Source organism: Urocampus carinirostris, chromosome 12, assembly GCF_059441175.1.
Source record: "Urocampus carinirostris isolate Australia breed hairy pipefish chromosome 12, RoL_Ucar_1.0, whole genome shotgun sequence".
Classification (NCBI taxonomy): Eukaryota; Metazoa; Chordata; class Actinopteri; order Syngnathiformes; family Syngnathidae; genus Urocampus; species Urocampus carinirostris.
The window spans coordinates 40,647,517-40,664,545 of NC_142360.1; the positions used below are offsets into that span (position 1 = coordinate 40,647,517).

At 39.2% G+C, this 17,029-nt stretch overlaps 1 protein-coding gene across 6 annotated transcripts in view; it reads right to left on the bottom strand.

The window, feature by feature from the left end:
• elovl1b (ELOVL fatty acid elongase 1b) overlaps nucleotides 1–17,029 on the bottom strand; it is a 48,208-nt gene that overhangs the window by 12,298 nt on the left and 18,881 nt on the right. For 3 of the 6 annotated variants that reach the window (XM_088350511.1, XM_088350510.1, XM_088350509.1), the window contains exon 2: nucleotides 10,033–10,122. The exons of the other annotated variants lie outside the window; for them this stretch is intronic. The gene's annotated coding sequence lies outside the window, so the exon portion shown is untranslated. The remainder of the gene's footprint in view (nucleotides 1–10,032; nucleotides 10,123–17,029) is intronic. 6 annotated transcript variants of the gene reach the window in all.

Genomic DNA, 17,029 nt, shown 5'->3' on the forward strand with positions numbered 1-17,029 from the left:
AAAGAAACCACGTATGGTTGCTGACTGGGAAAAAAAAGGTTGTCAGTTAAATTTCTCATTAACTTTCTAAACATGAAAAAAAACATGGCATCTCTTGCCCACTTCTTGCTGCAAGAAAAAAACGACCAAAAAAAAAAACAAAAATCACAAAACGTCAGAAAAATGATGGAAGCAAATCTTAAAATGAAAACTCGACAAAAAAAATCCCAAACCCCACAAGTATAACCCCAAAAAATGATCAAAATGACTCCCCCACCCCTCAAAAGAAACCATCCAGTAAATGACCCAAAATCAAATTTAGTACTGACAGAAACCTTAAAGGTTAAAAAGTTGAAGAACGTACTGAAAAGCACTGAAATTTAGTACTGAAGTACTTTTGTAAATATTACTCACAAGTATGAAAATTAACCCAAAAAAAAAACAAGAGAAATGAAAGATTTTAAACCAAAAAGACAAAAAAAAAGAAAATTCAACTGAAAATCGCCCACCATTTTCAAATAAAACAGACAAAAATAATTACAAAACGACTGAAAAAAATGATCAAAAAAACCCCAAAACTTAAAAATGAAACTATCATACCATAAAATAGCCCAAAAAGTCAGACAATGTGTATATAAAGATAAAAGCTTGTAGTACTGAAAAGTTGTATAGTACATATTACTCCAAAGTATGAAAATAAACAAAAAATAATCATAAAAAACAAACTATGACCCCCAAAATGATCAAAATTACACCACCCCCACCCCCCAAAAGAAACCATCCAGCAAATGACCCAAAATCAAAAAAATACTGAGAAACCTTAAAGGTAAAAGGAACGTAGAAGGAACTGAAAAGCACTGAAAATTAGTACTGAAGTACGAATCTAAATATGACTCAAAAGTATGAAAATGAATCAAACAAATCAAAAGGAAAAAAAGGATTTTAAGACAAAAATAGACAAAAAATGAACATAACAAAAATCAACTGAATATTGCCCACTATTCCGAAATAAAACAGGCCAAATAAATAATTACAAAACGATTGAAAAAAAATAATCCAAAAAAAAACCAAAAACCTTAAAAATGAAACTAGACCATAAAATGGCCTACAAAGTCAAAACGACCCCAAAACAGCCAGAAAATGATACAAAAACCGAAAGTATATATAAAAAAAGCCTTCTTAAGTACTGAAAGGTTGTACAGTACATATTACTCCAAAGTATGAAAATGAACAAAAAAAAAAAGATCTTAAAAAAACTTGACCAAGGCCATCGAGGTTTTATTTACAAATCTTTCACAATGTCTAAAAAACTACAATCGTCCAGAAAACCCCCCACCAGAATCGCAGTTTGCCTGCCGTCAGCCCACGAACCGCATGCTTGAGACCCCCGATGCAGCAGCGGGGGCAAACAGGGCCGCGTGTTCCTCCTTTGAAAGCGGAGCCATAGAGCGCCATTGTTTCATATACAATCAACAATGAGCCAGCCCAGATGAAGGAACCTCCTTGAACCAATATCATTACCAGCCGATATGCCGTTGCGCGGGAACGCAAACAAAGGAGGGTTAGCTTAAGTATTTACACCAGATAGCGGTCTTAACATTTGCTAAATGCAACCCCGAGGGCTAGAAATTCGCACCGAATACCTTTGACCGACAAGAAAACAGTAAATAGTGCCTAGCCTAGAAAGACTTGAGGCTGTAATTGCAGCAAATGGAGGGTGTATGAAGTATTCACTCAAAGGGGGCCAATCTTTTTGCAACACCTACTTTTAACATTTATTGTGCAGAAGTCTGGGGCAATCATTCCAAAAGTTGACTCCAGCCCCTTTTTATCCTCCCAAAATGTGCAATTAGAACCATACACAGGGTAGGATATCCAGATCATACTCATATTTGATTCCTGCAGTCCAAATGATTAAAATGAGATTTCGTAAAATTTCTCAATTCACAACAGCTATTTAAGGTCAACAAAAACGGTGCCAGAAAACATCCATAAACTATTCATTCGGAAAGAGGGAAATTATAACTTGAAGGGCTGTCGTTAATTCCTAATCCCGTAGGTGAGAACCACCAGGAAAAGTAAAAGTCAAACTTTGGAACAATTGACAAGACCATCAAACAATGTCCAACTATTCATGAGTTATTGTTTTGGTTCTGTTTTTATTTGGATGTTCGAATAAAGTTTTTCATCTTTGATTTTATGGCACAATTTAAAATGTTGAATAACTTGCGTTTCTTTCCACGATTTTCTCTCACATCATGTGGATTCTTGAGTTTTTTTAATCTACAAGTTTTAAGCGGTGTGTCAAAAGTTCTTGGGGAACCAATATTTCTGCAAGGAACGGTAGCTCCAACTACTATTGTTAACTGAATGGCATCCAGAGCGACAAAATACCACACTTCTCATGTCGTTTACCATGTCAGTTCATAACCAATTACAAAAACCACATTAACGATGAAAAAATTATCTAGAAAAATTCATTTTACTCCCCTGGGTTTAAATACAAAAGCTAGATCAAGACATGTCCAGTAACTCTTCAAACAGAGTGCTATCTAGAAAATCAATCGTTATTTCAAAGAACATTTTCTATATTTCTTCCTCATGCCATGAGGCTCTTTAACTCCACCCGCCAAAATTAAGCTTGCAGACGGATACTTAAGTGTTTTTCAACCCTTTTTGAACCAAGGTAAGCTTTTATTTATAAAAACTTCCGAGGCACACCATTTGTCGAAAATGTTTGAAAATGATGTCAAATATTTCACTGTACTACCTCATAAGCAGGTAATTAGTATATAAAAAGAAATACAAATGATGTTTATATTTTTTACAGTGCAATCTTAAACCGCTTCATTAAACAAATAAAGTTATTAAATGTACTGTGCTACCTCATGAGCAGATAATAACTGTATAAAAAGTAAATAAAAATGACTATTACAGTTCCTAGTCGGAAGAAAGCAAAAATACTAATAATTGGCCTGATTTTTTGGGAAAACTAAAATTGGGAAAATTCCAGCAGCACACTAGACAAGGATTCACAACACACTGGTTAAAAAACACAGACTTAAATGACCTTGAAATTTAATGCATTGACATAGATTAGGGGGCCCTATCGTGGATGCAGTGCCGGAGATCAGGCTAAGCGACTAGCGGCGTTACAAGTCTTCAGTACCGTCCGTAATCATGGTAAATGTGAACTCTCTACCAAATAAGACCGACGAACTGGATGTGCTGGTGAAAAACGTGGCTCACGACTAGCATCCCGGACGCTAACGTGGAGCTACCCGGCTTCAGCGCTGTTAGGGCAGACAGAGACACAAAAGCCTGCGGGAAGCGGAGAGGAGGCTTTTGCAGGAGGTGGTGTCACCCTGGGCACAAAGATTTCCTTCTGCTGCAGGGACGTCCAACTTTTGGCCTAGCGTGTGACGTCATCCACTCCGCTGTGGCTAAACTACAAACACAGCACCCCGAGGCCATCCTGTTCATCTGTTAATAAACAACAAAAGGATACTGCTGGAAGTGTGAATTCCCTACGGGGAGGAATCAAGTATTCATCATTTGAAACAAATGAGTCTGTTGGTACATCATGGACCTCTAAAGAACGCAAAGCCAGAAAGTCAAGGTCAGTTCCTCCGGCGTGGAAATTCGTCCCGCCTTATCGCAGATGTTTGTGTGTGGCGTGACAGCATCGGATAGACAACATTTGACAAAACTCTTACGCGAAACGCTGCGGTTTTTGAGCCACGGCGAGGCATTTGTGGCGGCTTCTCGGCATTTCTGCAAAGAGTTCATGTCAACTTCAAGGTCTTGTTCTGAGGAAAAATGCTACACAGTTAAGGCGACCCATGAGCCGTCCGTCGGGATGGGTCTAAACACACCTCAACTTTGGATTGCGGAGAAAACGTACTCAGGTTTTACCCATAAAGAAATAACCCTAGAGCAGGATCTCTTTTTTAGCAGCTGGATGAGATTTGCACTGAGAATATATCGCGTCCGTTCGGGTTCAATAACATCTCCAAACCGTGAGGAAACTGAGAAACCTGAGATGACACCCACATGAAGAGCCAAGTTGAAGGAAAATGAAAATTAAACCCTGGATGAAAACCATACAATCTGCCATTGACTGACGACAACCCATACTATGGTTCTTCCTCACTTTGTCCGTCAGCTCCTAGCAAATAAAAAGCACAACCTGATGTCTTCACCTCCTTTATAATCCCAATCCTTTTCATCGAAAGAACCAAAACGCTTCCACTGAGGAGACAAATATTCATTCTGTATACTATGTAGCAGTTGGTGATAGGAATGAGTGGAGAGGTGTTGTAAAAGGATAGTGGGATGCTTGGACGCGTTGTAAGGGGTGGGCAGGGCACCTGTATGATGCGGCGGGGGTAAACCAGCGAAAGTGACCCGAGTGAGATGGCTGCTTTCTTGTGTCCCGTTTCATCTGGAGGGACAAAAGCACGACCAACTTAGGTGCCTAAAATGTTTGTGTTTTTGCCTTTTTTTTCCCTTTCTTTTTATACGTTTGTCTTGCTGTCGGTCACCCCTCTTGAGGGATATGACCTAGGTAGATAGATAGATGTAGCTGTGTTTTTCACTGTTTGCTGTGAGACCTTGTTTAGTGTGCTGTAGTTAAGTGTCGAATTTTACCTTTGCAAAAAAAGCATGCACAATGTTCAGTAAATTCGCTTTCCTCCAGTGAGAAACGAGTAACTTAAACTCATACTTGCCAGTAGGTGGCACCAGATTACCATACTTTTTCTTTTAATACCAAATATACAGTATATAATTTGTCCAATAAGGCTGTTTAACCCTTATCCAGTGAACCGTTTTAAGGTTATATGTTAAAACTGATGCGTCTTCGGGGCCATAACATAAAATTATAATGGGAATATATTGTGATGGGTGTATATGATGTATTTTCAGATGTTGATGGATTTAAAACAAAAAGAATATTGGAATGATAGCTCATGTATTTTTGTCTAGTATTAAAATCAATGTTTTTACAGAATTAAAGTTATTTGTACCAATAGGAGGTACTTAATACCCCGATTTTAGCTAACCTGCATTGGCTCCCTATTAGCTTAAGATGTGATTTCAAGGATCTGTTGGTACTATAAAAAAAATCATGCATGGACCTGCTCCCTCATATCTTTCATATTTCATATCCCCCTATGTTCTGGTCCGGAGCCTTTGCTCTGAAAACGCCGGTCTACTAGTGATCCCAAGAGCCAAGAAGAAATTTGCAGAACGTTCTCCATTCGGGCTCCGGAGCTGTGGAATGTTCTTCCCCCTGAGATTGGATCTGCAACCTCAGTGGAAATTTTTAAATCTAAGCTTAAAATACACTTCTATTCTATAACATATGAATAACCTATATTTGATGTTGACAATATCTGCGTATTATTTGCCCTCATGTAGGTTTTAGATCAGGGGTTGGTGTCATAATAGGCTGTGGTTTGCAATAATCTGTGGTCTGTGCAGCCCTTTGAGACTCTGATTAAGGGCCAAACAAAGAAACATGACTTGACTACCGTCCTTTTGAGCTTCCAAAAAATGTTTAAAAAAATGAAAAAATAAAGTGGGGGATTAAAAACATCTTTAGCTTATTGTGTGCATAAAAAAAGGTGTGGAAAAAAGAGTCCTATAAATAATCTTGTTTCATGGAGAAAACAAAACATACGTGGCCAAATTAGCTTTTTGTCTATGCTAACATGATGAAAAGCTATACGAGATGAATGAACGACGTCATTGAAGTCCTTTAGGGAAGTTGCCAGCTCAGACTGTATTTACCTCTAAACTCTCCTCCTCAAACATTCACCCACTTTCCCTGCCAACCTCGATTGCGCAATCCCGTATACAGGAGTAGGTAACATACAGAAACCTTCATGGACAGTAAAAATCCGATTTCTTTCATGCCTCAAATCAGGGGTCTCCAACCTTTTTTCAAGGGTTGATCTACTTTTTGTTACTAATTAGCGCAAAGGGCACCTAGATGGATATCCACTTCTAAAACAGCAACTTCGCTAGATGCCTTGCTAAAAAGGTAAACAGGTCAAAAGCTAAATGGAGCTAAAAAGCTAGCTGTAAGAGTCAAAAGCCATCTAAATACTAATACGATCCCAAAACTGTATGTAAACACCTAATGTAAATATCTTCTGCCTCTACATGCCCACACTTTCTTGTGTAAATAATCTTATCTTTTGTTTTTTTAAATTCTCTCAGTAAAATGTGAAACTGGAGTGCCACGTCCAATTTTGTTGTCACAATATGTCCAACCCATTTTGTAAGAATGATAATAAGGGTATATCCTATTCTGTTCTAAATTGTCAGATAGAAAGCTAAAATAATAGCAAGGAGGCCAAAGCTTAGCTTGGTAACCAGCAAGAAAATATGTTTAAAAAAATGAATACGCTTGCTAATTAGATGGCTAACTACAATGCAAGACAAGTAGCCGGATAGCCAGCTTAAAAAACTGTTTTGCTCATTCACTTTATAAAACCCATTAATTCAAATTTAGTTTGTTGGAAATTATGTAAAAAATTAAAAAAATCAAAAATTAATACATTTGTTTAATACAGATTGTCTTTTGATTTTATAATTGCTTAAAAAAAAAATTGTCCATCAAGCCCGTGAATCAGAATTTATCGGTATTTGAATTTCTAAAATAACAATTTCATTTCTTCCTCATTCCATGAAGCTCTTTAACTCCACCCAGGGGAGTAAAAGCCCACATGAAACCCCACCCCCAACATTTGCATATCACCCTATTTTTATGACAGTGTGTATTTTATGTAGCACTATTTAAATACTCTATATCAACACGTTATATTGGGTGTCTGTGTTCTATTTATTTTATTTTATTATTAATTTATTTTCAACACAAGGATACTGCTGGAAGTGTGAATTTCCCTACGGAGATGAAGAAAGTATCTATCAAGTTATTACAATGTTCCCAAGTTGATGATTAAAAATAGGGTTAAGTGGACTCAGTCAACTGATAAAACGATCATTTTAAGAGAAATTTTTTAAAAAGCCAGCACTGATGAGCTATTTTCAGAACAGGTCCTTGGGCACCTCAGCTGTCCTTAGGGAGCACCACGCTGGAGACCCCTGCTTCAAATGCTATCAAAACATTTACATGCAGCTTTTGGGGTGTCAACATTTTAATTTAATGTCAATTTAGAAACTAGAACCTCGGCACAAGAAACCAAGCAAGTCCTTTTGAACTCTTATCTTAAATCAAGACAATGCAAGGCCCGACCGACACCTCCTATAATGTAAATGAGTTTCTTGTGAAAGAAGATTTTGTTGCCTTATAGTCATGTTTACGCAATCTTTCGCTTCTTTTCAAGTGCAAACTATTTACGCAGATTAAAAAAGTGCTGAAAGAATGCTTGGCAACAACACATTGTGGGCAAACCCAAAGTTACATTACGTAATTTTTTTTTTAATCGGTCGCGAAATGATTGCGATTCGTGGAATGCAAGTCGTTTCTGTGCCTTGAGGATTTAGTTGTTTTGATTGCCAAGAATAAGCAAGCATGGGCAGTAATTGGGTTCGAAATTTTGTTTGAGAAGGGCTGTGGCTCAAGAGAACCAAAATATGTCTTTTGGCCAAATTGCTTTCCCTGTATCAAGGCAAAATATGTAGTTTTCTTCTTCTTCTCACTTGGAAATCAGGCTGCCTTCCTCGACGTCAGATTTTTCTTCAAAAGCAAACCTAGCATTCATTTGCCGCTTTATGCTAGGCTGTGCGCACCCAATTGACACAAAGGATCGATTGATATTTGATTATTAGTATTTAGAGGAGGATGATAACGGATATTGGCGTAACATTTTTAATAATGCAAAAGATACTTAAGGTACTAAGTTATGCTAACTAATACCAACTTAAAAGCTCTCTGAAACCTTTTATAGTCAATGAGAATTTCAACACCACATGACTAATCTTTCACAAAAACAGTGCAGGAAATAAAATTAGACTTAGCAGGAAACTTGAATTATTAAAAAAAGAAATCAAGGGCAAACATTCAAAATGCGTTCTCATCAGTAAGAAGAAACCCCCAAAATATATGAAAACAATGGAAAAATTTGACCAAATTCCTTAATTCTCATGCCATGAGGCTCTTTAACTCAACCCGGGGGAGTAAAAGCCCACATTAAACCCCACCCCCACATTTGCATATTACCCTATTTTTTATTAGGGTGTGTATTTTCTGTAGCACTATTGAAATACTCTATATCGACACGTAATATTGGGTATTTTTTGTATTTTATTATTTTATTTTCCATAAGATCTTAAAGTTTACCTTCCCCTCCACGAACCGCATGACATTGTCAACTTTGATCCCCATAACATTTGGAGTCGGTGCCCCGACCAGAAAAACCACACTACGAAATTATAGTCTGCAGATTTTTCCCCGCGATTAGTTTTTGCTGAGCTTCGACAACAGTGTGGCTGGTTTTGCATCTAGTGAGGGGAAAAAAGCCGAGGCGGTCAATGAATCACAGGATGGGGGAAAAACTGGAAAGAGTTAATGAACACAGGAGAGAAGGTTAAGTGAGGAACACCAAAGGTATGAGGCATCTCTTGCAGGAGTGGTCAAACAGTGGCCCAGGAGGCTTTGTATTCCTGCCCGCCGAAGGGAAATGGCAAAAAATATCATGAGAATATATAATTAAGTACTATTAATTTTAAAAAGAAAAGTTTTTTTTCATGCAGCGAGCTTTGTTCTTAATGTCCCTTTAAGTGTCTGGAAGGGGGATTACCACTTGTGATGCCCCTTCAAGGTTTTTTTTCCTTCACGCTGAGGTTTTGAGTTTTTCCTTGCCCGCATGTTGGTTTCAGATCAGGTAATTGTGTCATTGTAATCCTGTGCAGTCCTTTGAGACATTTTTGTGATTAAGGGCGTCATAAATAAATGCGACTTGACTTGTCTACTAGGAAAATACTGCAGAAATTCAACAAAATACGACAAAACTAGAAATCAAATTTGGTGCTTGAGAACAGGGATACTACAATAAAAAAACAACAAACATGCGACAAAAAACGTACAACTACAAACACTACCATAGAAGTACTTCAAACCTTCTTAGATCGTAAAGTTAAGGATCTAACATATTAATTTGCTTTAATTCTGAAAATACTACAAAAACCCTGCAATATAAAACCCAAAGAAAATACTTCACTAATATTACAAAATACCACAGAAATACTACAAACCTCATCTTAGATCGTAAAGTTGGGGATCTAACATATTAATTTACTTTAATTCTGAAAAAAATACTACTAGAATCCTAAAATACCCAAAGAAAATACTTCAGTAATATTACAAAATACCAGAGTATTCTACAATATACTACAAAACTAGAAATCAAATTTGATGCTTAAGAACAGGGATACTACAACAAAAACATACAACTACAATAATACTACCATAGAAATACTACAAACCTCATCTTAGATCTTAAAGTTAAGGTTCTAACATTAATTTGCTTTGATTCTGAAAAGAAATACTACAAAAACCCAACACTACAAACAAAACCCTAAGAAAATACTTCACTAATATTACAAAATACCACAGAAATACTACTAAATTACTACGAAACTGAATAATAAATTCAGAGCTTAAAAGCGAAGTCCCGATGTTAATTTGCTATATTTCTGAATACTACAAAAACCCTACAATACAAAACCCGAAGAAAATACTTCACTAATATTTCAAAATACCACAGAAATACTACTAAATTACTACAAAACGGAATAAATTCAGAGTTTAAAAGCGAGGACCCAGTATTATTTTGCTTTAATTCTTATTACTACAAAAAAAAAAAAAAATCTACAAAAACCGAATATCAAATTTAGTGCTAAAAACATACCCATTTATACTTTTAGTTGAGTTTCAGAACTATGTTTGGCCAAATTCTTTAAGAAGCCAATCAAAGTTTGCCGACCCCCGTCTTGGAGGAAAACACCAAAGACACAAACCGAAAACAGGAACGTAAAACCGCACCAGAGCACATCAAGTTAGTCCGAGTGGAAAGAACTTACCCAGTTGGGAAGAGCCGAATTTCCAGCTTGGGAAAAGAAAAGCCAGCGTTGAGAGAATCCTCTTGGGGCGTTTCTCCCGGCCGGTAGGAACTGCAGAATGAAAACTTGTGTGTAAAAGAAAGGAAGGGGATGGAAAAGAAAAAAAAAAAGAAAAAGGGAAAACCGGGGAAAAAAAAATCCACCGACAAACGCGACTGGTACTGCCGAATCTCCACCCTCCCTGACTCACTCGTGGATGAATAACCCGACAGAGAAAACGAGGGGGAGGGGAGAGTGAACGCTACGAGAGAGATGTGAGGTGACGGCACTGTGCAAGGTTTTAAAGGCAAAAAGGAAAAGCTTGCGCTTTTTAGACTCCCGATCCTGGCTCTCTCCTCCCACTCGCGACTCTCCTGGCCACACCCTGAAAACCTGGCTCTCGACTTGCTGCCCTGTTTGTCCTCGGGGTGGGAAGATAATATTATTCCAATGGCGAAGGCGGAGAGTCAAGGGACCTTGCTATTATCAAGGACAACCATTGTTCTGTTTTTGACAGCCTTTGCTGTAGGATGAACAATTCATACAATTAACATTAAGGGTTGGCAAACTACGGCCCGTGGGTCACACGTATGGTAGAAATACAAGGTTAGATACACAGTATGTTGGAACTCTGTTCTAGATCAAGATTTAAAGGTGACCTTTACAACTACGCGTTTGTAGTTTTGGTCATTTGACAACTTAAAAATGTTTTTTTTGTCGCAATCAATATTTTGTTAAGTTCCTTTTGCAGAATTTGTACAGTTTTTCATGGCCTAATTCAAGCACTTTTTAAGGACTTTCAAAGTCAAATTTTCCAATTTCTCCAGTACCATCAAAAGAAAAAGAATCGTGTATTTTGCAGAGCCACATATACGTATGGGATTTTTGATTGGTGAGGTGTTGCTTTCATTTTCAGTTGCAGGAAGTTACCACTGGGAAATGTTACCTTCATTTTTTGCATATCCAAAGTTGATACGTAATCCTTGTACTACTACACATTTCATAGTGCCCTGTTTAGGTAGAGCATCCACCTGTCCACTAAGGGGCGATGACGCTTCATAAGACAATGCCATACAAACTCATGCCAGCTCATGTTAAACACATGGGGAAAAAAATGCAATGACAAAGCAATGCCACCATAGTGTTTGTGTCACTTTTAATCAGACATGTTGACAAACATGGCAACAATTTCAAGCATATCCCAGTACTTCACCCGAAATTCAAGCACTTTTTAAGGGACTTTCAATGTCAATTTTCCAATTTCTCCAGTACCATTAAAAGAAAAAAAAATCTGCGGTGAATTGTGTATTTCGCAGAGCTACATATACATATGGGATTTTTGATTGAGTTAGGTGTAGCTTTTATTTTCAGTTGCGGGAAGTTACCACTGGGAAACGTTACCTTCATTTTTTGCATGTCCATAGTTGATATGTAATACTTAACACATTTTATAGTGCCCCGTTTAGAAAAAGCATGAACCTGTCCTGTAGGGGGCAATGATGCTTCATAGGAAATTACCAGACAAACTCATGCCAGCTGCCGTTAAACAATGCAAAAAATGCAATGACAAAGCGATGACACTACAGAGCAGTGTTGGTGTCACTTTTAATCAGAATTGTTGAGAAACAATTTCAAGCATATCCAAGTACTTCACCCAAAATTCAAACACTTTTCAATCCATAAAAACACAACTTAAAAATCGAAGCATTTAGAAGGATTTCATGCACCCGTACAGAGCCTTTATAACCGGTTACATGACACGTTCAAAACATCTAAACGTGAATGCCTTCATGCTTCCATGTTTCGCATTTCAGAGATTTATGGACTTGGGAACATCGCCAAAGCACACTCCACCATTCGCTTATACAAGAAACATCAACATGATGTTTTCACAAAAGCCAACTAGCGCCATTGCTCATGAAAACAGTGTTCAAGGGCGCAGTTGGATTCAACAATAATGCCTCAAGGAGTTAAGTCGAACTGTTGAGAGGCAAAGGTACCAGGTAGGTAAGGCTTCAAGATATTGTCTCACCTGTTTTACAGCTAAGATGCACATGCTACATGTAACATCATAGGCGCCGCCGCCAGCGGCAGCCTTTCCAGCAGCTCCTTGTTATTTCGCACTTTTTGTGATTTATTGTTTGAAGTGTCTGTTTCTATCTTCGGTGTTTTTCGTCCCGTTTGACAACGACACTTTGCATGACTTCCTATCCTATGGTTATGGGTTTTAACGCGTGATGATGAGGGGCCCTATCGTGGATGCAGAGCCGGAGCTAAGGCTAAGCGGCTAGCAGCGTTATAAGCCTTCGGTACCGTCCAGTCATGGTACCAAATAAGACCGACAAACTGGCTGTGCTGGTGAAAAATAAAGCGTACAGGGAGTGCAGTTTGCCGTGTTTTACGGAAACATGGCTCCCGTCTAGCATCCCTGACGCTAACGTAGAGCTACCCGGCTTCAGCGCTGTTAGGGCAGACAGACGCAAAAGCCTGCGGGAAGCGGAGAAGAGGCGGACACGCTATCTACGTCAACAGGAGGTGGTGTAACCCTGGGCACAAAGATTTCCATCTGCCGCAGGGACGTTGAACTTTTGGCCTAGCGTGTGACGTCATCCACTCCGCTGTTGCTAAACTACAACACAGCACCCCGAGGCCATCCTGTTAATAAACAAAAGGATACCGCCGGAAGTGTGAATTTCCCTACGGGGATGGATTAAGTATCCACCGATCTTTACTCATCTGTAGGCTTTGATTGCAAAAACAAATATTCAGGCAAGGATAAAAACATTCTATATCTATGTACCAACTTAAGTTACTCGATGTTTGTAGCACTCTTGCAGTGATCATTACAGTTCAGAACAGCATTCAATTGACTTCGGGTACGTCTTGGAATGGGATTTTAGGCTAATTTGACAGGAACGTTAAGGGGTTAAACACCATATTGGTAATACTATGGACTTAGAACATTGCCAAAACACACAGCACACATTTGCTTATGTAAGAAACATCAACACTATGGCCAACCGACCGTGATGTTTTCAAAATAGCCAACTAGCGCCATCGCTGATGACAACAGGCGTTCAAGCGCGCAGCAGGATACGAAAATAATGCCTCAAATTCTTTTGTACATGACTTCACTGCCACGCCCTTGTGTTGTCAGAGCTTAGATATCAGTCATAATAGCAATAGTACATTTTCTATCGGTGACTGTGCTTTAAAAGAACTTAAATGGCTGCCGAGGGGAACAATGGCCGAGAGGACGCAGGAATTTCATTCACAAGATCGGGAGTCACTTCGCTCGGTGATCCGCAACGTTTTCTATCACGGACCCGTTTGATCTCGGTGTCGACTAGATTTACGCCACCCGCCCCAATAACAACAAGACAAAATCCACAGTGTAATTACCAGACCGCTAAGGGTGTAGATGACATAGGAAAAGGCATTCGACACCAAAAAAGGAACTGCCTGGGGAGGAATGGGTGCCACGAGGCCGGGAGTCAACCTTTTTTCAAGTCGTTTAATACCAATCAGTGCAAACTGTACCCAGCTTGATATACATTTCTTCCTCATGCCATGAGGCTCTTTAACTCCACCCGGGGGAGTGAAAGCCCACATTAAACCCCGAACCCACATTTGCATATTACCCTATTATTACAGTGTGCATTTTCCGTAGCACTATTTAAATACTCTATAGAAAACATTATATTGGGTATTTTTGTATTCTATATCTTTTATTTTATTATTTTATTTTTCAACACAAGGATTCTGCTGGAAGTCTGAATTTCCCTACAAGGATGAATGACAACTTGTTATTACTAGGTCGTTACTTTGTTATGACCAGACTTCCTATTGGTAATAGGGTTATAAGGACTCAGTCAACCACCCCAACATATTGTACTAGAAAATCACAATGGACCAGTACTGGTTTCACAGCAGGTCCGCGGGCATCTCAGCTGTCCTTGGGCGCACCACGTTGGAGACCCATGCACTAGGCTGTACATGCTCAAGACACACCACAATAAATGGTGCCCCTATAACCCCAGGTTACAGGATCACGTTGTACAACATTGTTTTGGCTAAACTCTTTCCCATAATGCTCTATTACAACATTGTAAAAACCACGGGTAAAAGTAGTGTGAAGATAAAATCAAATGCCTTTTCAATTGTCGATGACACTTGATAAGACAATGCCATACGAACTGATGTCAGCTCACGTTAAACACATGGGGAAAAAAATGCAATGACAACAAAATAAGGCAAATGGTCCTGCAGTCCAAATGAATAAAATTGGATGATTTAGTCAATTTTTTCACTACACGACTGCTATTTAAGGTCAACAAAAACATCAATAAATTATTCATTCAGAAAGAGGGAAATTCTAACTTAAGGGACTGTCGCAAATTCATAATCCCAAAGGTGAGAACCACCAGGAAAAGTATGTGCGTGTCTGTGTGCGGAGTCACTTGTTCAGGTTTAGATACAAAAAAAAACATCACTAGCATAATACAGAGATGAAGACAATTTGAAAATAATCCAGCTGCTTTTGTCCATTACCAAATACAGAAGCGCCCTTGATCACAGAGCGACTGCCTGGGCTGGTTGGACCTGTCACTCAAGCGAGCTCCGTGGAGGTGCGGGTTCGAAGGCGGGCGGGTGGATGATGGAGCTGGAGTGGCAACACTCCCTAGCGCCCCTCCTCCAAATATTTCAGAAAAATATATCATCGCAAAAGCTGCTGACAGCAATATTCGAGAAATGATCGCCATCTTGCCCCGTGAGGAAAACGCCTCGGCAATTGGACGGCCTGACAAATAGAGGATTAACAGAGGAAGTGGAGACGACAATTATAGCGCTTGATGAGTAAGCAGACAAGTTGATTTAAGGAATGGTTATCAATGGTCTCAATTTCAACTTACATTTCTCCCAGAATTTGCAATTAAAAATATTTGTCTATTTTAATATATTTTTTTCCTTTAACTGCAAATTACATTTTGAAATGCATTGTCAATCCCTACAACAGGGTTTGTACATCTTATTTATGGCCAAATTCAAGCACTTTTTAAGGAATTTCAAGTCAAGTTTATTTCTTTCGCCCTTAATCACAAAGAGTCTCAAAGGGCTGCACAGACCACAGATTACTGCAAACCACAGACTATTATGACACCATCCCCTGATCTCAAACCTACATGAGGGCAAGGGAAATCTCAAAAAAACTCAAGTCAAGTTTAATTGTTTGGCCCTTAATCATAAAGAGTCTCAAAGGGCTGCACAGACCACAGATTATTGCATACTACAGACTATTATGACACCATCCCCTCATCTAAAACCTACATGAGGGCAAGGGAAATCTCAAAAACCTCAAGTCCTGTTTCTTTATTTGGCCCTTCCTTAATCACAAAGAGTCTCAAAGGGCTGCACAGACTACAGATTATTGCAAACCAAGGACTATTATCACACCATCCCCTCATCTAAAACCTACATGAGGGCAAGGAAAATCTCAAAAACCTCAAGTCAAGTCATGTTTATTTGTAACGTCCTTAATCACAAAGTCTCAATTGGTAAATGGTCTGCATTTCTATAGCGCTTTTCAAGTCAATGAAGACCTCCCAAAGCGGTTTGCAATGTGCTTCACACTCACGCATTCACACACACACTCACACACTAATAGCGGGCATGCAGCCATGCAAGGCGCCGACCTGCTTATTGGCGGCATTAGGGATACAGTGTCTTGCCCAAGGACACTTCGACATACAGCATGGAGGAGCCGGGAATCGAACCTGCAATCTCTTGATTCCAAGACGAGCGGTCTACCTCCTGAGCCAATGCCGCACGGATCAAAGACTATTGCAAACTACAGACTATTATGACACCATCACCTGATCTAAAACCTACATGAAGGCAAGGGAAATCTCATAAAACCTAAAGTCATGTTTATTTGTGATCCCCTTAATCACAAAGAGTCTCAAAGGGCTGCACAAAACACAGACTATTGCAAACTACAGACTTATGACACCATCACCTGATCTAAAACCTACATGAGGGCAAGGGAAATCTCATAAAACCTAAAGTCAAGTCATGTTTATTTGTGATCCCCTTAATCACAAAGAGTCTCAAAGGGCTGCACAGATCAAAGACTATTGCAAACTACAGACTTGTGACACCATCCCCTGATCTAAAACCTTCATGAGGGCAAATAATACACATTATCAACATAAAACAATTCGACTGAGCTTTCCCCCCCTCTCTCATGACTTGTTTCTCACGATCTCTCCCTCTCTCTTTTTCTTTCTTTGTCCCACCCTCTCTCCTTTTCCATCCCTCTTTCTCTTATTTCTTTATCTCTTTTTCTTTCCCTTTAATCTACTAGTCCAACCCCCGACAGGCCCCCAGAGTTAAAATGAGTTTGACACCCCTGCTCTAGGGCCACCAATATAAAACATTTGTTTTTCTTTGCACAAAGTAGAATTTCTTTTGTTTTTATGATCCAGTCTGTCCTCTGAAGATTTAGCAATTTAACGTAAATAATTGGTGTGGCAGACTTTGCCAATCACGCCAAGAATCACCAGCAAGTAAATGTAAATGGTTTCAAGTCAATGAAGACCTCCCAAAGCGCTTTACAATGTACTTCACACTTTTTTCCCTTTTACAAACTAACCGATAGCAGCGTCAACCAAGCAAGGCAACTACCTGCTATCAGGGGAATTAGAGATTCAGTGTCTTGCCCAAGGACATATACTACGAAGGAGCCGGTAAAGGATTTTATACGATTGACTACAAATTATATGTATCGAGTTGAATGCAATAGATATTCACTGACTGGGCCTTACTTTAGGCAAAATTAGAGGAAATTTTGATAACAGGACTCGTGGATTTGCTGACGCTGAACGACAGGCGCTGTTGTGAAAGAGCCAGACCTCAAGGCGTGCAAACTGCTTGGCACGCCCAAGGGAGGAGCCGAGACGCCATCTTGCGGGGAGACGCG